Here is a 23,446-nt window from a genome sequence, read left to right as displayed (position 1 = left end):
TTGAAACATTTCCAGCAATTCTAACAAGCTCTCCACGTCCTGGCATCTCCCTGTGCACGCTTACAACTCTATGCTTCAGCAGGACAAGGCTGCTGGGGCTGTTGCTGGGCAGCGCCGTGGGCAGCACTCAGCACAGTGCACAGGGAACCTGGACGGAATCTTTTGCAGCTGCCTCAGGGCGGAGGGATCCACAGGGAGATTATCTGCACAGGAATATTAAAATGTTTGTGAGAGAGTTTATCTTAGCACTGTTGAATTATATCTTCAGCTTGCACTAGAAACATGTATTGCACTGAATATAAGGCTCTTGACTGTTGAGCAGCTTATCTGTATTTGTTCTCTTTGGAAGTGTTTTGTCAGCTGAGTCACTGCTCAGAGCTGAGCAATACCAGGCAAACAAGCTGGGTTGCACATTTCTGGAGGGAGAGTGATTATCTTCATTCATACTTCTCATACCTAAAGGGTTTGGTGACCTCTGGCAAATTTGACCAGCTGTGTTATGGAATGGACACGTGTTATCCCAGGGTCTTCACTAAGGAACTAGAGAAACTGAGTTTCAAATGGCTATCCAAGGCATTCCCATGACTTCCCAGGGCACTATCTTGTGTGCCTAGTAATGTCTGGCTGAGCCACTGAATACCATGTTCAGATTTCCTTGCCAAAGAAAGAATTTTGCCTGAAGGAACAACTTCCACAGCTGAGAAAGTTAGGTAGATTAATAATATGCAGAGTTTAACATTACCATGTGAAAACACAGTGTGTGTTACTATTATTTCATAGAATCATAGAACCATTGATTGGAAAAGATCACTAAGATCATCTAATCCAAACATCTGCCCATCACCACCATGCCCTATAACTATGTCCCTCAGTGCCAATGTGCCACGTTTGACATGAAGGAAATGTCAGGTGTGGAATGAAAACTCTGACAAATTTATATTTCCTTTTTCTATTTTGAATTTTAATTTAAACAGACACCTTTCATTTAAGATTATAGTAAGAATTGTATGTCTTGGCCTCATTGGATTCACCTGAAATGTATTTGAGTTCTCCCATTTTTTGATACTTCCAAAGTGAAACTTACTTTCCTGTTTTCTTCATCTTCGAGTAAAAATGAAAAATACCCTACATAAATAAGTATTGATGACTGCACTCTTTTGAAATACTTTCAGTAATCTGAAGATTTGTGCCATACAATGGCTGCTGAAGTCTGTGTTCAAAGCATTTATCCAGGGCACCCTCTCTAGTTGCAATATGGTTAAATGCTAAGTAAAAATTAGGAGCATTTTGAATATCTACTTCAGAAATTTAATTATATCATGATTCAAAATTCATAGCCTTCAGTATCTGTAAGAATACTACTTAATTTCTTGCAAATGCTATTGGACTCATGCTTCAATCAGCTGGAATATTTTATGCATAATCATGGGGTGCTCAGTGCCCATAATTAACAATTGTGTGTCAATTTGTCAAGCACCATGAAAGAAAAATGGGAACGCAAGCCATGCTCTCATTTCTCTATGGGTCAGCAAATATTTTTCATTATAAACCCCATTTTCCAGCAGAGTTCCTGAAATTACTTTGGTATTTTAGTCGTTTAAAAACAAACAGTGGCCAGTGTGCAATTACATTTGATCCTGACTGGAAACTCGTCAGCACAGAGTATTTTAGTTTAACTTAACGGTTTAGTAAGTAAGGGAGAGCAGTCATTTTTTATACAGACTCAGAAATATCTGGCAGGTGGCTAAATGGTTCTTTTCATTTGTGGTTAGACCCTAACCTGGCAAATTGGGTCAGGACCTGCTCTGTTTTATCTCATTGTAACTGCCCAGTTTTCTCCTGTTTTCTTTTTTTGTTCCACAATTCAATCCCAGTGCTGATAGCTTTATAAGTGAGGGTAGCACATGATCATCCCATTAATTTCTGAGTACCTTGACATTAAATCACAATCAGGCATCCGAAGGAAGACAATTAAGACAAACAAACAGACAAAATCAATCGACGGTCCCTGCAATCAGTTGCACATCCCTTGCTATTGGAATAGAGCTGTTTTAATTGCATCAGTTTTCTTCACAAGATGAAAAACCCACTTCTTTGTAGCGAGGAAGCAAATTTCAACAGAGACAAGTACTGAAACAGTTAAGACATTTAGTGACATGCTTCACTGGACTGTCCATGTAAATACAATTGATATAATATAGGAAGGCTCTGCAGACTGCTGGGTTTCTATTCTGCCTGCCGAATCTGTCCATCTCAATATACATCTGCGGTTTCTAGAGGGAGCAGGTCTGTAAGCAGAGTTTAGCAACTTGCTGCATTCATTTTGTACACCCGTCATCTTTTTCAGTCAGAAATCCCAGTACAGCAATGCTGCTTCAGAAGCAAGGGTTGGTTTTGCCTTATTTATAGCGGATAATGCTTGTGCTGGGCCTATACACAGAACAAATGTAAACAAAAATGTAATCTCTCTTGAAAATAGAGAAACTGGAATAGTTTTTGCATTTTCTTTTTTGGGGGGGAAGGGGTGGAGGGGTTCCCACTGATGTTACCCACTGGACTTCCAGTTACAGCTGTTGAAATTGCTGAACACCAGGCAGTGTCATGAGCTGAAGAGTCTCACAGAGCTGCTTTCCCAGAGGAGAGTCATATCTTGCAAATCTCTGGTGGTGACCCTGTATAAGTACTTTCATATGTCTGTAACCAAAGAAAATAAGGGAAAAACCATTTTAGTGGAGAAAAATGTGGGATTTCTTCTGGTGACTCAGCTGACTTGGATGTGGTGCAACTGAAATGAATTTAAGTAATAACAACAGAAAGGCAAGGGGTCATCACAGCCAACCTGGGAAGCTGGTGTTTGTTTGTGGAGCTTCTTTATCTCATTTAAGTTTTGTGCATGATTTGTAGCCATCTGCTGAACCAGAAAGCAAATGAGATTGAAGGGGGATGTGAGCAAATCATTCTTGTCTGTGAAATGGTGCCCCTCAACCCTCTTCTGAAAGAACCGCTTGCTGGGGTTGGGGAAGTTACAATTGCAAGACTCCCTGAGTACACGAGCCCTTTGATAATGCTGTCACATAAATGCCACATATTGACTCATTCTGTGGATTCTTTTCTCACTGGAACACTATTAAAACTTCTAAGAGGTTTCTAAAACTGCTATTAGACAGAAATATGTTTTTTTCTAAATGGGATTAAGCCTGAGATTCAGTCCTTAAAGATTTCCTACATTCTTCACACTATCGCGGTCCATTTCCTGGGTGTCTGCGCACACATTTATTTTCATAGCATTCTACTTTAAAATTATTAGTGAAAGTTTTTCTTTTTTATCTCTTTTTTTAAATCTTTCTGGCGTACTTCACCCTTCTATGCTTGACTTCTCTACTTTTTCTCATGCAGAAATTAAATACGGATGAAGACTATTCCAACGGAGCATAGCAGAACTGTATTTTGATGTGATTATATTCCTGAGTGCATTTGACCCAACACTGGAAATAAATCTTTGATTTCATGTTGGATGACTCATATCAGGAAACAAAGTTTTGCGATGAACATGTTGGTTTTTTTGTGTGTGTGTTTTAAATGTCACTTCTGTATTGAAGATATCAGTTGTGTACTTGTGACAAAGCATTGACCACAATAGTGCTTAATAGGCAAGCTTGTCAGTGTGGTACTACAGTTCAGATTTAAACAGTTTCTTCTTGAAAACCATATTTAGAACATCCCCCACTGCTATGGTAATCACATCTCTATTTTTATGCCTCTGGTGAGGGATCCATGTATTTGAGGTGGATATTAGGAGAACTGCGCTGTTGAAGATGTTAAGAATAAGTTTCAAAGTGAAATGGTTCAAAGCCAGGCCAGGGTGGTAGCCATGAAATGGCATAGCCATCTGATGATGGGTGAGATGACCTCTCAGAGGTTTCATTCAAGGTATGCTTAAAGTGGATTTCATCTTACTAAACGCAAATAACAAATCAGTAACAACATTCCATGTTTTTTCATACCTCTGTTCAGAAAAGTAAATGCTCAGACATTTCCTTTTCACCAGATTTAGGAAAGGACATTACAGACAGTTTTGCATCTCCCCCTAGCCAGGAGATGAAAGGGGATCATATTTGGGATGTAAAGCTTGAACCATCGCTTGGTACATGGCATTCAGAGACATCCAGCCTCTTCATATAGGATTCATCTTAGAAGTCTTCGAGGCTTTTCCGTTCCACTTTTCCCACCGGAAAGCTGTTTCCAAACTCAATTAATGGTTAGGAACTTTATTTGCATTCCTAGCCTAAATATATTCACGAACAACCTTTATCCATTTGTTTTGTGACACCATTACCTTTTATCTTGAATAGTTCTTTATTAATATTTAATAGAGTATTAATTAATAATTAATAGAGAGCAAACATATCCTCCCTTACCTTCCTCTCAGCTGTTCCTCTTCATTTTGCTAGACTAAACAATCTAAGCTCCTCTAATCTCCCTTCAAGAAAAAAAAAAAGAAAAAAGAAAAGAAAATCTCTTTCCAAACTAATTTTTGCAGCCTTTTTCTACACCTGGTCTGTTTTCATTTTATGACGACAGTGACCAAACTCCAGCTTGCAAAACACATGTGGCTTATAAGCTCTTGCAATGTGACTCTCTTGCTGATTATCCAGTGTTAAGTGCTGCTGCCGAAAACGCAAGAGAATCATCTTGCTGGCAATATGAGGTAAGAAAATAAAATAAACAGGCACAGGGTCAACGTGCACCACTCTGATATGTGTGATACTTTTGATAGGAACTAGCAGCTTCCAGCTCTGCTGCATATTCCGTGATGTCTGCAGGAGCTCTGGGATGAGGGTGTAGAAGCAAGAGAGGATGTGGCATTTCAGAGGGCGATGTGCAATGGGAAGGTGAGCAGGGAGGCTGGTGAGGTTTCAGGGAGGCACAAAATGGGAAGGCAAAGAGGATGCATGCAGCCTGTGGGCTGTGAACAATTTGCAGTGGGCTTGTCAAGTGTTGCTCAGATGGAATGTTAATAAACATGGTCTAGAGCTCAGCTGTCCTGCTGGCGTTAGCACCCAGGATTTGTCTGTCTGGCAGACAGAAGTAACACCTGAGCAGTGTGAACACAGGAGCCCTGGTGTTCTGAGGCTATGGTGGTGTGATATTCCACCTGGGCTGATCATCCTTTCTCACATGGCTGGGCTGCTCCCAGAGCCGAGGCTAGTTGCTGTGGTCAGTGTGACCTTGGCTATTCCAGCCAAGTACCATAGGCTTAGATGATGGGCATATAAACAGCAAAATCTCCCATAGTCTTGAATGTTTGTCAGGTACGTAAATATCTCAGATTATTTTCCTTAAATAATCCCTATGGGGATCATTTATGAAGCATTTTTATAACTAGTTTCTGCATAAAATATAGTCCTTAGTACTCAGGTTATCTTTTATGTAGTCAAACCTTTTCTTGTTTGCATGCTAATCTAAACTCTCCATCACTGAATAACTTCAGCAGCCGGAATGTGGTTTTGTTATGGTGCTTTGCTTTGGAAAAGAAAATGAATGTGTCTGCTTTTCCTAATCATAAATTCAGTCTCCTGTTTCTTTGTTATGGCTCTTTTGATGTGCACAAAACTCCAAATCCGTTTTTTGTGAAATTTAAATAGCAAGTATATTTAAGAACTCGTGTGTATTAACAGTAAATTCTCTGGAACTGGATAGTTGGCAAAAGCTGGGTGACATTTGTGTTCAAAGAGTTTTTTCTTTTTTCATACGTTGGTTTTGACTGGGCCTGAGATACTGTTTGCATCCTCAAAATAAGTACAGGATTTGCTATTTCAAAGAGGTGAATTAGGACTTTTAGTTTACTTCTTCTGAGGGCCTCCTTTTGTCTCATAGAAAAGTGTAATCCTGGTAAAGAAGCATGGATGATATGGGATTTCCAATTTGCTTAAATACACTGGGTTGTCTCAAAGCTTAGAATAAGAGTCTGTCTCTCTGAGGAGCACTTCAGGTCACAGAAATGAGTAGTACTGTCAGTTTTGTATATATCTCACCCTGTAACATGAGGAGCAGTAGATATCTCAGCACTTAACACACAGCCATCACTATATCTATATCTGTGTATGCATTATATGCACAGCACTGCATGTCCCCACACTTGGTCAGCCCAGGTGATCCAACTTTTACTTGCAACCTGGTTGCATGTGACTGCAGCTGGCTTCTCTAAATTAACCTGTTTTTAATTTACCAACATTCCTGCTGTGATGACTGCATTCATGGTTATGAACAGTGAGCTGCTTCTTTGCCAGAGAGCAGTCAGATACCCTTAATTATAGACTGAGTATAGACTATGAGTGAGACTATGTCTCAGCTCTTGCTTTTGAGTGAGAGCAATTAGATCACAGATGTGGTGTCATTGCTAGCATTTGGTTGGACCCAGTTCATTTTTCTTTGAGCTTAGTCAATGGCAGGAGGAATGTTAAGGATAAAATAAGGGCAGTCATAGAGTCACAGAATCACCAAGGTTGGCGAAGACCTCCAAGACCATCCAGTCAAACCGTCCACCTACTACCACCAATACTTCCCCCCTAAACCATGTCCCTCAGTGCAACATCTAAGCATTTCTTGGACACATCCAGGGACAGTGAATCAACCACCTCCCTGGACAGCCCATTCCAGAGCCTGACCTTTCAGAGAAGAGACAAATACAAGAAGAGTTCAGTTCTACCATGCTGGCAACAAGCTGGGCAGCTGCATCTCTTCTTCTGCAGAGATTCTGCCCTAGGAGCATATCAGGGAGTAAGTAAGGGACTTAGGGAATTCACTTGTGGATCTTTGGGGCCTAAAGTGACAGCTGCAGCAACATTTATGTCTCAGTAGGAATCCAAAACTAAGATGTAAACAGTGAGGAATTGTGTTGGAGAACCCCAGCACAGAGTGGCTGGCAGGGCCCACTGAGCCCACCTGCTCCAGCCCCTGTGCCAGCAGGGACATCCAGAGCAGGGTGCTCAAGAAGGATCCTCCTGTCCTCTAGTTTGTGCTCATTGCCTCTTGTCCTGGCACTGAGGGCTGCTAGTATCCATGAGGTAGATGTAATAACTGTCCTCAGGAGCTAGCAGGGCTAAGTGCAGTGAGGAGCATGACTTAATCTTGTATGAGGAAAGGTTGAGGGAACTGGGATTGTTTAGGTTGGAGAAGAGAAGTCTCTGGGGAGACCTCATTGCGGCCTTCCAGTACTTGGAGGGAGCATATTATACAGGAGGGGGAACGACTGTTTATGAGGGTGGATAGTGATAGGACAAGGGGGAATGGCTTTAAACTGAGACAGGGGAGGTTTAGGTTAGATATTAGGAGGAAGTTTTTCACCCAGAGGGTGGTGACGCACTGGAACAGGTTGCCCAAGGAGGTTGTGGATGCCCCAACCCTGGAGGCATTCAAGGCCAGGCTGGATGTGGCTCTGGACAGCCTGCTCTAGTGGTTGGCGGCCCTGCATATAACAAGGGGGTTGAAACTAGATGATCATTATGGTCTTTTTAAACCCAGGCCATTCTATGATTCTACATATTTATGTCTAAGTGAGATCTGAGGTCAACTAGTTGTTAATGCCTCCTGTTAGATGACATGAATATTTTGTGCTGCAGGCACTAATGTTGTTTGGCAGCCATAATGCCGCCTCAGTAGCTTCTCATAATCTAATCCCACTTGTGATATGTATTTTTTTCCCTTCTTTTCTCTTTTTTTTCTTTGCGTTTTTTTTTTTTTCCTGGTGAAGCTTTAAGTTCCAGACTAAAAAATAAAAAAATAAAAACAAAAATAGTTTGCTGTAGCAATATCTGGAATGAAAATTGGATCAAATGAATAATGTGCATTTATACTCACAGTCCTAGTTTATATGATGGATTAATCACCTTTTCCGTGTGAGTTATGTCATCACTTCCAAAATAATAGCTTCGTTTACATGGAACTACTGAAGCCTTAGACAGCTGCCTTATTAACTGCTTGTTCATAACAACTCTGTGAAACTAGAACTTTAGTCAATAGTAACGGTTAAAGAAAGTGCAAAAAAAAAGCCAAGAGACCCCACTGTACCAGAACTGATCACTTTCCTCCAGACATCATCATCATTTTTTAATTATGTTTTGCTCATCTTTTTCTATGGGACTTGTTGAGTAAAGTGATTACTTTATTGTTCACAGTTAATTAGGACATGTAAGATTTCTCATCAAATGTAGGAAGGCCAAATAGTGGCAGATGCGGATCTTATTTCAGCTGTGTCCTGTATTTAAAGGAAAAACAGCTGGGAGCAATAGTTAGTATCATTAGTGACACCCAGCCAACACATTTAGTCCTTTTGACTCCGTTGTAAATGTGAAAAAATCTCAGTTTGCAAAATACAGGGACCAAATGTTTTTTTGTAATAGCTCATTGCTGGCACCAAATATCAATATTTTATTTGAAACTCTAAATGAGCACATTCCAAAACGGAGTAATTTTAGATTAGAGTAATTACTGTGTGGCTTTCAAGGAGCCAGGGAAAATTGAACTTGTACAAATTGTACCCAAAATCATTATTGATAGGAGACAAGAATAGGGGAAGATGCAAAAAAGTGAAGCCTTCCCAACTCTTCCTGAAGGGCTTTGTAAAGAAAAAAATAGAGTAACTATTATTAAATGATTGTTTTTGTGAAAGTATTTGTTTGTGCTCTCTAAGGTATAATAAATATTGTCCAAAAGGCAAAATGTGCAATTCTGTAAGACAGACTTAAAACACTACAATCAAATCTTCCAGCCTACTGAGAGTGTTCAGTCTACCATAATTTAGTGTGTGTCATTAATAACTGACATGCTTTACTGACATATTTCTTTTTCCATCGTGTGCATGAAATTTTAATCAAATTGATCTTAGCATACTAAAAGTATGATCATTTGCTAGGAAATTCATTTGGAAAGAATAAAAAAAAAGACTGAAAAAATGCAATTCTGAATGTGGAACAACAACTGTAGACTTCCAAAACTGTATTTGCTGTGACATTTACAATTTTCCATCATCTTCATGTAGAACTGTGACATGTAAGCTCTTTTCCCAACACAAATTTGGGTTATAAATCTTAAGTCTCCAATGCCATGTTCTGGAATAAATAAAAGGAAATGAAAATTCTGTTGAGTCAATTCTGTTGAGGCTTTTTTTTTTTTTTTCTCTTGCAGAGGTAATTTCTGATTTTTATTCAATGGCCTAGTCCCATTGCCTAATGTAAGAGCAGCCATACTGGGTCAGAGCAAAAGGTAGTCTAAGACAATAATCTGTCTTCAGATTATGAAATTAGTGACTAGGAAAGTGTACATGAACAGGACAGGGAGGTGTGGTTATTTAAAAAGAAAAAAAAAGAAAGGAAGAAGATGAAAGAAAAAAAGTATTATGTTGCAGCAGTTAATTGCTCAAAGACTGGATGTGCCAGGGGTGATTTAGCAGGTTATGGTTCTTATGTAGTCAACTTTTCAGCGTTTGTAAACTTTTAGCAGTTACAGCGTCCTGTGTCAAGGGCTTACAATTTAACTATGTGCTGTGTGAATAAGGACATCTTTTTTTTGCTAGTTCTGACTCTACCACATACTGATTTCATGTTGTATACCATAATTGTCCATCTGGGAAATACATAGAAAATTTAGTTGCAGCCTTTCAGCCTCTCAGTTCCCCTCACAATTACATGAAAGTTTGTCGTGACCCGTCCTCTGTCACCTGCCAGGCTGAAAAGCCCCACTCTGCATGGTGATGTTTTGCCTGGAAGCTGCTCCATGCCTTTGAGTGTACTTACCATCCTCCTCTCAGTTTATTCAATTTTACCATGTCTTTTTAGAGTGGAGAAAGCAGGAGATATAGATGATCTTTCTACAGTAAGAGAGTGATGTTTCTATTAGTTTTCTTTTTCCTTTCCTAGTAATTTAATTTACTTTCTTGAGCGCTGAGATGAGTTGTTTGGAGGACTGACTGTTGTGACTCTGAGGTTTCATTTGGCACTGATAATGTGAACTCTGATAAAATTAAATTTACTCAGACTTCATCACCTTCTGTGTAAAATCATGATTATTGGCTTTTTTTTTTTTCCACATGTCCAGCTCTCTAAATTTATCTATTTTCATTTTCACCTGCTATTTTATTGCTTGGTCCTTGAGCATCATAGAGTGCTTATATATCAAGGGTGTAGGAGCAGGAGTGCTTTTGAAGCTAATCTCCTGGTCATCTTCACTTATTGTGCATTTGTTCACACTGAAGAGGATCTGAGAGCTCACAGCCTGCACTCTGTTCAGACAAAATTAAACAAAAAGATAAGCTCCAGAAGTGCAATTTCAGTCTTCTGTCCACAGACAAGCATTCAGTCCAATGGAGTAGACTAGAGAGTCCAAGTTAAAAAAAAATAAAAATAAAACCAGCCCTGAATTGTGGATAGTATGATCTTCATCAGCAACTGTGTCAGCGTACAGATCTGCTCCTGCCAGCCCTCATTTCTAGTTTTGACTGACCTTCAAGTCCTTTTGCAGTACTTCTCCAGTTGCCCTCATCATTACTGTCCAGAGCAAATTAGCATAATCAACAGGTTTTGTTACCATAATGGTAACTACCTTTCAACTTGACTAAAAAGTATGAAGACTGCTCGGAAATTAATGCTTCCTATTTTATGATGTTGGCCATGACATCAGAGGCAGATGTTGGTGGTATGGCAGTAGAGGTTGAAACTTCCTGCCAATATTCCATTACATTTTGTTGCTGTGTGGCAGCAGAGGAGCAGTCCAACAGAATGGTGTCTGACATCGAAGTAAGCATGAAGCAAAGGTGTGTCATTGAATTTTTCTATGCAGAAAAGTGGCACCCAGTGACATTCATCGATGCTTGCTGAACATCTGTGGAGACCAAACAGTGGATGTGAACACAGTGAGGCAGTGAGTAGTGCGTTTCAACAGTGGTGACAGAGACGTGAAAGACAAGCCATGTTCCAGCCAGCTGTGCACAGCTGTCACACCACAAAATGAATAGTGCCTCAATCAGCTCGTCTGCTCTAATTGGTGGGTTATGACCAGGGAATTGTGTATGGAACTGAATATCGACTTAAGTGTGTTGGAAATTATGGTGACAATGTTGGGATGTCATAAAGTTTGTGCCAGGTGGCTCTCATGAATACTCACATAGGAAGATAAAGAACACCATTTGCATGTTTGTCAGGACCTACTGAGCCAATGCAGGGCTGAAGGTGTCAGTTTCCTGGATCATATCATTACTGGCAAGGAGACGTAGTGTCACCACTATGAGCTGGAGTCAAAATAGCAGCCCATGAAGTGGACAGCCTTTCTCTTTCAGTACAATAATGCCAGGCTCCATGCCACTTTAAAGACTGTGGAGTACATTGCCAGTTGTGACTGGACTGTCCTACCTATCATATAGTCCAGATTTGGTGCCTTCTGACTTCCATCTGTTTGGAACAATGAAAGATGGACTGCATGGGCAATTTTTACCTAGCAACAGTGCCATCATTGCAGCTGTGAAACAGTGGGTCACTTCTGCTGAGTATTTTCTCTATCAAATAGCGTTATTGTACCCTGTGTATCTGTTACAGTTTCCCCGGAAATAAATAGAAGGCATTACTTTCAGAGTGACTTACATATGATCAACATTTGGTCCCCCAAAACCACAGTTCCCCAAACACCACTGTTGTCTTCACTTCTTTAAATCAAACTTGTACTCATTTGAGGACTTACTTCTTAGCCTATGGATGTTTAGATTTCTTGAGACACTTTGGATGAGAAATTGTGCTGAAAATCCTGATTATATAAGGCAATTTTTCCTTATCAGTGTGCAAATTGAATCTTTCAAGGACTTCCAGTGTGATTGTGAGGTGGTAGTTGGAAATTTTAACCCTATGAGCTTCATGAAACCCTCCAACAATGAGTGTAGATGAATAAAATATATATTAGTTTTATATTACAGTCTTATCTCTTCTGAACGTTCCTTTTACACCCTATTTGTCTGCTGTCTGGGAATTACTTTATTTTCACATGTTACTAGTTCTCTGGCAATTAGACCAAGAAATTTTAATTCAGTTATCAAAGCACATGGCAGTACAACAGAGGATATCTGGTAGAAAAGTGTGGCTTTCATTCCCCATGTCCTATTGTGTGGTAACATTCATCTTCTGATTTGCATGAGACCAACATGGGAATTGTGGTTTGTGCTAGACATCATAGGACCCTGTGAGTCTTTGAAGCAGCTGACAATACAAGCTGCACAAGGAAATTCTTCCCCCTGATGCCATTTCCCTAAACACATTAGTAGCTTGCAGTAGAAACAAGGGTGTTGAAAAAAACCTGTTTCTTTTTAATGGGAAATATTTTGCAGTTTTGGCATCAAGATGCTATACCAACAGCATGGAATAAGGAAACGTTTTTTTTTGTTGTTTCTTTCTTTCTTTCTTTTTAAATATCTTTTCTAGATCATTTCTTACCAGCCCTTTTCTACTGTTGTGATGGATAAATTAAGTCTTTCTTAAAAAATAGATATATATATCCCTGGTGGCATTCAAGGCCAGGCTGGATGTGGCTCTGGGCAGCCTGGTCTGGTGGTTGGCGGCCCTGCACATAGCAGGGGGGTTGAAACTCGATGATCATTGTGGTCCTTTTCAACCCAGGCCATTCTATGATTCTGTGATTCTATGATATGTATTATCTGTAGTTCTTTGAATTTTAATATAAAAGAGCTATATACAGGATGAGTATTTCAGTATTTGCTTTATATTATTCTTCTGCAATGAAAGAGAAGATGCCAAAAGTAAGGAAGGGAAGCACATGAGTTTGAGAGGATGGTATATCCTTGTAAACTGATGTAATCAGTGACTGATCTTTGACATTTGATTTAGTGGCAGAAATGCGTGCCCTGGTCTTGAATGAATGCAGTGTCGAGGAATGATGAAAAAGCTCATGATGTAGTTAATATAAGTTATCTCACTAACGTTTTTGTCACAGCAGTGATTATGATATAAAATCTTTTTAGCTTGCAGGATTATCACATCTCTCAGTACTGTGTTTTTCCGTTTCAATAAGCAAAATTTCACTTATTGGTGCATTTGATTGGGGATCTGAAGAAACCCAATTTTCTGGTCTTTTTGAGATGGAAACTAATCTTGCTGGACTTCTTGACAATACTTATATTTTATTTTAGGAAATTGTTTTCATTACTTGAGTCTGCTCAAGCAAAAATCTCCAGGCGCTTCATTCGATTTTCTATACACAGAGTAGGATAAATACATAAATTGATGGTGTGTAATGATTTATGATTAATTTAACCTTTTGTTGTTTTGATGCCTAGTTTTTCACATCTATCACAGTTAGAATAGAAATACCCTCAGTAAAGGCATTAAAAAAAATAGGAAAATAAAGTGCCCTAGTCATCTTTTGGTCCAGCAGGGGTCTGAGAATTCCTCCCTCTTCCATGAAACTTCTGATTACTGTAAAGCAAAAGCCGTTATAAATCCTCACTGTGTGCAGGAATGGTTAATTCTGCCCATTTTTCCAGTTACCAACAATGCTGTTCCCTCCTGTTTACATCACTGATTTCATTGACAGTCACACATTTTTCTTTTCTATAACTGGTCTATTGAACATAGCAGGATCTGTGATGCAGTGCTCCCGGATGTCTGGTCTTTTAAATGCTTTTAATGAGTGATTTGAAATCTACCTTGTGATTGGAGACAAACATTCTAATGTGGAGAATCTTTCAGGCAGATATTTTTGGAATACTTAAAAGAACATAAAACTAGTATTGTTTTGTTTATTATATATATTGTTACTGTATTGAGTAATAGTCTCTCCTTTGTCAGATGACCTACGTGCTTCACAACTGCAATCTTCTTTGCAGTTGTTCTGCCAAAACTGCTAATAACTTAAATGCTCATTGTTAGGCTTATTTATGACACATTTTGCTTCATTCCTCAAGCTGCGTGCCATTTTTTTTTTTAGTAAAGCTTTGAAATTAACATACTTCTGCTAAATATTTATAAATCCTAAATACTATTAACTTCGAATCACAGAATTAAGTGCTAACTCTGATTATTCTTTTATTGTGAGAATGAAATAAGCATTTGTGCACTTTGTTTGCAAGATAACATCTGGTGTACAGGGTGCCAAGCAGCCAGTTATTCTGCAAAGTGAGTGCCAGGAGATGACTTTTAAACCAAAGTCTGTGCTGTAAAGACAATGCGGCAATGCTTGGACAGGATTCAGGGGATGTGTGCTGCAGCGGGAATGCAGCCATGCTGTCTGTGGACACGAGGTTTAATCTCCCCAAATCTCTCTGGCTGTACAAACAATAATCCGCTATGCTCTTTCTGTAGATATGAATGGAGTTGTCGAGACTTCAAGCACACCGGTCCTATTCACTGCTCTTATGGAGCAGGATTTGTGCAGTGCTTTAGCAGTGCATGGGCAGTTTGGAGAGAACCAGGCTTCAAAATCCGTTTGCAGACAGTCTGTTACTTCTGCCATTAGCCTCTGGTGGCCCACAGAACCTTCTGAGCAAGCAGTCGTTAGAGTACAAGTAGTGTTCAATAAACACCTTCTCAAGATTAAATACCACTGCTCTTTTAGAAGGCAAGTCTGGAGGAATGTTACCCAACCTGAAAGCAGATGCTGCTGATTTTCTGCTTTAAGGACCCTGGAATGACAAAGACTCTTGCTCTGACACTACCCAGCACTTTCATAGAATCATAGAATGGCTTGGGTTGGAAGGGTCCTCAAAGCTCACCTAGTTCCAACCCCCCTGTTGCCAAGAGAAGAGAAAGGCTAAGAACAGGAAAAATCAGTAGAACATCAGATGTGAACTTGAGGTTTTGAAGATACAAAAGTCTCTAAAGGAGTTTATATGTCTTTTAGACACAAGCTACTTTCCTTTTCCTCCCAGGAAGCTTTTTCTTCAGCTCCAGGATTCCCTTGACACAACAGTTGATATTTTCTGTGGTTATACTGAATCTGAAGTTTATCCTTTTTTGCAACTCGAAAGGACTGGAGTGTATCCTATATGAACATGTCTGATGCCACTGAGCAGAATGCATCATTTAAACACGCCTAAGTAATTATTAAAAGAGAACTTGCATGGAGGAATATGAAAACCATGTGACCTGCAGGGGAACAGTTTGCATATGGTTGCAAGTATATCATATATTGTAAAATATTTAAGGATAGATGCAGCTGTAAATTAAGCAGCATTTACATGTAATCAGACAAAAGGCCAGTTAAAAGCTTACTGAAAGTGCGACAACATATAGTGCACCCTCTGACTGGAACATAGTGCAGACTTGCTTTTAGCCATATCATGGCCACATCAGTATTAATATCAAATCAAATTTATTTATTTTTCTTTAAATCAAATTGCTTGAAAGATAATTTTTTTCTTTTCCCACATTTTCCCCTATCTCCTGCTGCATCATTTCTCTTTCCCTACCTAGTTAAGCTTTTCAAGAAAGCCAGATATTTGTTTCTTTTAATTATCTGGAGTAGAATTCCTGAATTGATGCTGCTCATTCTTCAAGAACTCTGTTCTGGCCCAGTGAGAATTAGTATAACTCTTGTTACCACGATGTTGGAAAATATTTTTGGGAAGGGAAAGAAAAATTTCAGTTGAAGAACATTGTAACATTGTCCTCACGCTGCATCTTTGGAAAAATAATATATTTCAAACTACTCTGCACGGAATCTTAGCTGGAGTTGGCTGTATAGCACAGTATGTACCTCCTGTTAGATCTAAATTTAGCCTTCCTGTAGTCAACCAAAAGCAAATAAGCCATATAAGCAAAATATAAATAATAAAGGCAGCCACTTTGCCGGGACAACCTTTAACAAAACAGTTCTTTCCTATTCAATTTTCAGATTGTTATGTTGTTCTAAGAGACTGATAGCAAATGATCAGACTGATTTGATGAGTTTCTGATTGACATCAGATTTCATTAGAGGCATTAGTACTGAAGGGAAGGGGCACAGGTTGGTCATGGTTCATTCCACCTGCCTATCTCACTCAGCAGCAACCAGGAAATGTCCAGTAATTTTCTGTTTTTATGCTCCTTTTAACGTTTTAATATTTCAGATGGGTAAAGTGCAAGTTAATCATGTTTATGCATTAATAAAAGGTACATAAAGTGTTCCAGTTATTCAGTTGAATGAAATGGTTTCAGAGATGTGGTAATAACCTTAAGTGATGTTTTGAATACACTTCATATAAATTAGATCCATTAAATGGGACAAAAGTGATGTTTTGTAGGCATCCACTGCTAATTGGCATGTTTGCTATTTCCTGCAGCCACTTTGAGCAGATGCTAGTAGCTCTTGTTCATTTTCCAAATTTCTACACGTAGTGTACCTTGTATGATCAACAGCACACTCACCTAAATTTTCCCATCCCAGGCAAAGCTTCCAAAGTTTGAAAGACTGTACTTTCAAAACCCTGAATGTCATTGAGCTGCTTTCTGGTAGGTGCTCTTTTATTGCCTTCACAAGCAGGCTTATCCAACCACCAGCCTGACCTACCAAGTTCCATCAATAAGCCCTGTTCCTCAATGATTCTGCAATTGTATGAATTTCTGACTGAAGCCCTTCAGGTTGCCAGAGATGAGAGAGCATCTGCTCCCCACTTGCAGTTCTTGCTCGCTCCAACCCAGACCAGTTTTCACAGGTGGGGGGGGAAATGAATCTTAATATTGTGATGCTTTCTGCCATTTTGGCATACTTCTGATAAAACAAAAGAAAGGACTTATTGAACTGTCTTTTGACATTTGGGCCAGAATGACACATGTTGGGCTGTGGACCACTCACTCAGGAATTGTATTGACAAGTAAAACAGGCAGGAGAAGAACCAGAATGAAAAAGCTAACTCAGAGAAAGAGCTGTTTGGTTTTGCAGAATATTTTGATATGTGCCATTGTGGAACATTAAGAGTATGGTTGGTTCTAATAACATAAAGTGATCTTTATCTGACATAGCAGTCTTCCCCAAAATCATTGCTAAATCCCATCTATAGTAAATAACACCGTGTTCTGTTGTAAATATTTAAACTCTTCTTCATCTTCTTCAATTTCTTCCTCAATAAGTGATGATTGCATTGCATAAATATTTAGCAGTTAGATACCATGTATGTTTTTGTTTTTTTCTTTTTCACTCTTGACTTTGAGCATACTACAGAAGACTCAAAGCTATATTTGGTTCTCCCATGCTATCCACTTTTCTCTATGTAAATATACAGTTGAAATTTCCTGTTGTATACTTCTGAACTTGGCAATGAAAAGGCAGTTTAAGAGTCAATCTGTGGAGCATACCAGAGGATAAAGGAAATGAGGAACAAGAGCAGTCTATAGCTCCATATAGATGTGGTTACAAAGCAGAACAGGATATTGCACTTTGCAAGTCAGATTTCCAAAAAACCAAGAGGGGAAAGTTAAATTCTGGTGCCTGGAGATCACTATGCTGGAATTTCAGGTGGTCATTAAAGTCTCTGGCATCTGTTTTGAGGGGTGAGAAGAGCTCTTGCTCTCTTTGATTAAATTCTTTGGTGCAGAACTCCTTGCAGAATTGAACACGCAAATAAAAACATTCTGTTTGGCGTATACATCTTCAGCGTGCCCATTATTGTAGGCAGAAAAAAAAAAAAAAACAACCACCTTCCTGCATTTTAGAAGGTTCAGACATAGAAGGAATAAATACATACTTGAAAGCACTGTTCAAAAGATCCGAAATTTGGATTCAAATGTAAAAATAAAGGTATTTCCTTTTGTCAGCTGAAGCTAACAAAGCTTGCGTTCATAGTCACTGTTTTCTCTAATTCTAGACTAGCAGGAGCACCATACTATTTTAGCCTCCACCCTCAACAGTATTTCTTCTTCTCTAAAAGGCATTTTCTCTCTCTAGTGAGAACTCTCTTTGTTCCTAAACAAAACTCCCAAAAGGTCACATTGGAAATTTGAGTTCCAGGTAATTCAAACTTAAGGCTAAGTTAAAAAATGATGTGTCTGCAGCTTGCCAAGTGCTATTAGAATCCACAGTGTTAGTTTAGATTCAAGTCGAATAGAGTGGTATCCATCGGGAAATTATGTTTTCCTGAGAAGCATGTATGGATTTTTTTCTTCCTATATACCTTTCCAATAAATTTTATGATAGGAAGACACTGTTTCCCATGAATTCTTTATTTAGGTTAAGTATTATATGTGAACTCTGATTTCATGGTTTAATCCTGACAAAAGTAGTTGATTTTTTATTTCATCAGTTACTCGTAGAGACTTGTATTAAAATACACAGCAGACTCACATGCCAGTCCCAGTAATGGTTTGTAATAACCATTGTAATAACACAAGTCCAGTTACATGGTAAGGAATAAACATGAAAATATGTGTAGGAAGAATTTTGATTTTCCTGTTCCATGGTGGTTTTTGCCACTGAGCACACAGACCAGCCTCTGAAGTAAGGAAAAAGCTTTCTTTTCTTCTACTTCTCTGATTCCTTTCCATTATGCATTTAATATCAGGTGCTAACATAAATATTCAGTCCCTACATTCAAATCAGAATAGTTGTAGGTGAAAATAAGGCAAGATCAGATTTTTAGCTAGTCATTCTCCATAGCAGAGGTCCAGAATAAGAAGCAGTGGCTCACTGTTATGTTATCTACTAATGGTTCTAATTGTCTTTATGCTGTGAGAGTACCTCTGAGGTACAGAGCTCCTCTCATTTTAGGGACAAGTGCTTTAGCTGAATGTGGTTATATTTTTACAAGATAAATCCTCATGTTCCTGATTGGGTTTCTGAAGTGAGTACAAATTCAGTCCTAAGAGGTGTTGATCAGCACAACTCTCTCTGCTTCTGTAGGGTATGTAGATGGACGCCATCTCATAGGCTGTAGCTCATCCTTGTCTTTGGAAGCTGGTTGTCAATCTTGCAGTCCTACAGCCATCTGTTTCTGGATAAAGTGTAAACTAACTGATTGCATGTCCACATAAAGATGGCTGACATCAGCTGTGAGGTGGGGAAGCACTGTGTTTTGATAGCCACTGGGACATCCAGACAGGCTTTGAATACAACACCAGAATTACAGAATGGATTTCTGTGCCTAGTGCTATCGGAACGTGCTAGCATTCCAAGTATGAATGAAATTCTTTCTATTTTGCACTCAAAACAAAAGGTAAACAGGAAAAGCATTAAAACTAATAGACAGAATAGAATGGAGGATGCGTGTTGCTAAGCATCACTTAAAATGCCATTCTTCTCTGAAAAGTGTTGGTAAATACAGCACTATTTGACTCAAGAGATCTAATCCCAGAGTGTATTCAGTATGCTATCTTCAAATGCTGGTGATAAAAATAAAGCTTTTTTTTTTCTTCCCCTTGTATTTTATTTGTGTTAGCACAGCAGAGTCAACATAGCTAAACTCAAGCTCTCTATTCATTTTCACCTGTCAATAGAGTAGTTCTGTGTGTTTACAATGCCAAAATCATTCTCGGCAGTGTATGCCAATGCACTGGCCATTACACAATTGAGGCAAGGTGAAGTGATGTCTGGAAAGGACACGAACAGGAGTATCAGTATCACATAATAATACCTAAAACAAACAGGCAGAATTTTTACAGTCGGTCTGGAAAACGCCAGTTTGATGAACTGGAAATATTTCACCTGCAATATATGGAGTTTGATTATCTGTGAGAACAGGGGAAGGCAATGACAGTTGAACTAGATGATCTCAGAGGTCTTTTCCAACCTTAATGATGCTATGATGATGATTCTGTGATCTCGGTCTAACTGAGAACATCAGTTCTGTTGTGGCATATAGCTATGGTACAACGAGCTGTTGCAGAATTTCTATGTTTACTGATGGAGAAGTAGACAATGAAGGAGCTCAGAAATATGTCGTGGTTTCTGGATCCATTACAGAGACATGGGGACTGAACAAACATCACCTTGTTCCAGAGCTATTGAGCTCAGCTTTGAACATACTGGAGTGGTTCTAGAGTCAAGCGTATGGTTTAAAGGAGAGTCATAAAATGTGTATGTCTGAAAGCAACACACAGGAGTAATCAATAAATTAAGAAGCATCATTCTAGAAATTTTATTAGTTGCACTGCCTTAGGCTTAGCTGGAAGATGAATGACAAAGTTACAGAATTTGGCATGTTGAATATGAAGCATCCTATCCCTGAGAAATGGGAAAGTGAGGAAGGGTTATTGGTATTTCACAATCTGCAGAATCAGTGTTCAGTTGAAATCCACATGATATTAATACCTTTTAAGGTATATTTTCTTGCTATCAGATAAGTGTTTGTGCTGTTCCTCTCTCATACGATAAGGCCAGAAACAGTCACATCCATCCCAAGTACCTGAAGAAGATTTGCAGGACCAAGAAATGAGAGAGGAATCAATTATCAAGATAAAATTACACAAGTACTTGGGTTGTCCTGGGATGTTTTCCTAACAAAAACATGGTACATACTACCACCAGTGTGAGAGACGCAAACATTTTTCAACCCAGGCTGCATTAATTGAGGAGAATAAGGACATTCTTCAAGAAGAAAGATCAACAGAAAAGTTAAAGAGACTTCTGAACTGAAGCCTCATTGGCAGGAGAAAACAATTGCACTGGAATCTGCAAATAAAGATATTGAACCAGCCTTACTGGTGCAACATGATTTTATTAATTGAGACTCCCTGTCAAAACCCATTGAAACACTGCCAGAAGATAGAGAGGAGTTCATGTCCTTTGTTGTCAGAGGTCACTTTGTAGCTGGAATATCCCTGCAGGCATCGTGGGTTGCAGCAGCAGAGCCCCCAGGCCTGAGCCACATCTATTGCAAGTTGTACATCATTTTGGCTTCACTCCTCTGAAATACCTAAAAAATTTAGGCAATTTTAGGCCTTCCTGACTGTTCAAATATAGGCTAGACAGTTACTGAAATGCATTTCTCTCATGTCAGTGCAGCCTTCAGGTTTTTGGGGATGTATACACTCTGTATATGGTCTCTCACACAGACAGTACACAGCAGAGTCTCATCGAGGACAAAAACCTGGCTATCCTTTTTACAGAGCAGCAGCTCATGTGTCATCTGTCCCCTGTGACTTTAGAGGATCAGATTTGACTCACCTAAATGCAAAGATGAGCTATGACATCTTATATTTATCCTTTTCCCAACCTGTGTTGCCCTTTTCTTTCTTATGTCAAGTCTTTCATGAAAGTACCTCTGTCATACTGTGCCATTGCTTCCTGATCTTAGGCTTTTCAGGCTCACAGATGTTTTGTGATGTCCCAAATCCTTCTTAACGCACGTGTAAAGATTCAACAAAAAAACACACGAGGGTTGCTTCATGATTCCAAGCATGGTATACCAAGAGTGGTATGGCAAGATCTCAGCACTGAGGAAGACGTTTGATAAGGATTCAGGTTGCCTAAGTAGTTTCTCCAAGAAATATGCCTGTCAGTAAGAAACTTATTGAAGTAGTAGAGTTGCTCCATTTACCTATTACTGTGTTATCGCATCAAGTGAAGTGGGGCTCAGTTGAACTGCCAACACTATTTAAATAGCATTTTTTTAGCAAGGATTTAGTGCTGGGAAGATACAGGCTTTCATGTGTTTTTCTGTATTGGCATGGGCATATGCACAGACATGCAGAAAACTGGATTGTTTGCAGAGCAGGCACAGCTCTTTGACCAACACTGGACACATACATCCTCTGTGACCTTGGTTTAATCCTAAATTATGCTAGAGCTGGATGACATTATGATTTAGTGTGGACGAGTTGGTTGGTCCAGTGCTGAGTACCAGCTGTTTAGAAACAGAAGAGCACTAAGGGACTGAGGATCCCTTTCCACTCAAACAATTCTATGATTCCATGACAAAAGGGTTCTTTATGAACTGCAGCCACTGCACAAGTAACTATCTTTTACTATCAACTCTGTTATGGAAATTAATTTTCTCACATTTTAAATCTTACCTCCAAGTTTTTCCATTGCTGCTTCGAAGAACTGCAGTCCTTTGTTGTAGCCTGACCATATATTTGTCAGCAAAAGGGCAACTACCAAACATGTTGCTGGGGTTATTTTTATGTTTGAGCTGTTTTTCAGAGAGAACCCGTAAGCCAGGTAAATTTAGTCTGCGTACGAAGAAACTGTAAAGCAGACAGAGACGCTGTTTCTTTTTAAGCACAGTGTAAATAAGAGTATTCATAAAACTTTTGTTTACTGTGTCCGCTGTGTACCTTTCTCTCTGTAAACTTACAGAAGAAAATTAATAACCCCTTTCCAGCATTGAATAAAATATAGGATTTTTCCCCAGTTTCATAGCAAAAGAAATGAATTCTACATGTCTGTCTCATCTTATCTCCCTATATGCATCAGTATACAACTCCTGGTAGCCTGTAAAAATGAATGTGACTTCTGCATTGCCTGTGATAGTTCAGAGTAGTCTCACATAAAATATGAAACCCTTGGCCACACGATTGCATCACACATGGAGTTTCCAGTCGGTGTCCCTGGATTAGTTTTCAGACATAACAGAAGATCTTCCCTTTTCTGTTATGAGCACTTTTTACGTAGGTGCATCTTGTTTGCATAGTCATAAATTAGCACACTGCAGCCTTACGGTACTCAGTGAGATTTATATATAACCCAGGGGACTAACATTTTTACATTTGTGAAGGATTTCGGCTTTTATTATAAAATATTTTACTGATTCTCATTGAGTCTTTTGTAGTTAAGATGCTGACAGTGGTTGGATTAGAAAGTTGACATCTGCAAATTTGTAACAATAATTTATATACACATCAATTACTTGAAGTCACTGCTCCAAATGCTGCGTGGCCTGTGCAGAAGTAAGAGCAGTTTCAGAATGAATAGAAGTTAAATACCTCTGTTGGAAATAATAGTAATTAAAAAAAATAGCAAAGTGAAGAAAGCTGTTTTCTGCAGTCTGATGAGATTTCTTTTAGAAAATAAAGACCCTCAGCATTCACACACAATTGATGGGCATGTAATTGACTTCAGTACCCAATTCATCTGCTCCAGCTGAGTGGCAGATTTGCTGTGGACTAAAATGGAAGATACGATATCAGAAAACTTAGAGTAGTTATGGTTTGTTAGACTTCTTTAATTTCTCATCCGGGCAAAGGATTTTGTCATAAAGAGAAACTGAAATAATAATAAAAAGAGATACTACAATAGCATCTCCTTTGGTCAGACCAGCACCTAACACATGTTAATGGTATGCATAAATTATGCCCATTTTCCAAACTGTCCTTCTTGGCAGTGGTTTGAACAAGTCATGTTGCAGGAGAGACCATTAGGATGCTGTTCAGCAGAAACAAAGAACATCTCTTTTCTGTTTGAAATGATAAGGCTCAGTATAAAGTAAAATGCACTAAATGGCAAATGAAGAAATGCTTTGTAAGTTTGGCCTAAAGTGGCC

General features: G+C 39.0%; 1 protein-coding gene across 16 annotated transcripts in view; it reads left to right on the top strand.

Annotated features, from left to right (window-relative positions):
* Positions 1-23,446, top strand: part of ENOX1 (ecto-NOX disulfide-thiol exchanger 1) — a 366,488-nt gene that overhangs the window by 146,274 nt on the left and 196,768 nt on the right. For 3 of the 16 annotated variants that reach the window (XM_040657734.2, XM_046898706.1, XM_025146789.3), the window contains exon 1: positions 4,646-4,708. The exons of the other annotated variants lie outside the window; for them this stretch is intronic. The gene's annotated coding sequence lies outside the window, so the exon portion shown is untranslated. Of the gene's footprint in view, positions 1-4,645; positions 4,709-23,446 lie in introns of those variants that run through there. 16 annotated transcript variants of the gene reach the window in all.

The sequence above is a fragment of the Gallus gallus genome, chromosome 1, assembly GCF_016699485.2.
Source record: "Gallus gallus isolate bGalGal1 chromosome 1, bGalGal1.mat.broiler.GRCg7b, whole genome shotgun sequence".
Lineage (NCBI taxonomy): Eukaryota > Metazoa > Chordata > Aves > Galliformes > Phasianidae > Gallus > Gallus gallus.
The sequence above is the reverse complement of the archived record's forward strand: the minus strand, read 5'-3'. Positions and strand labels throughout refer to the sequence as shown.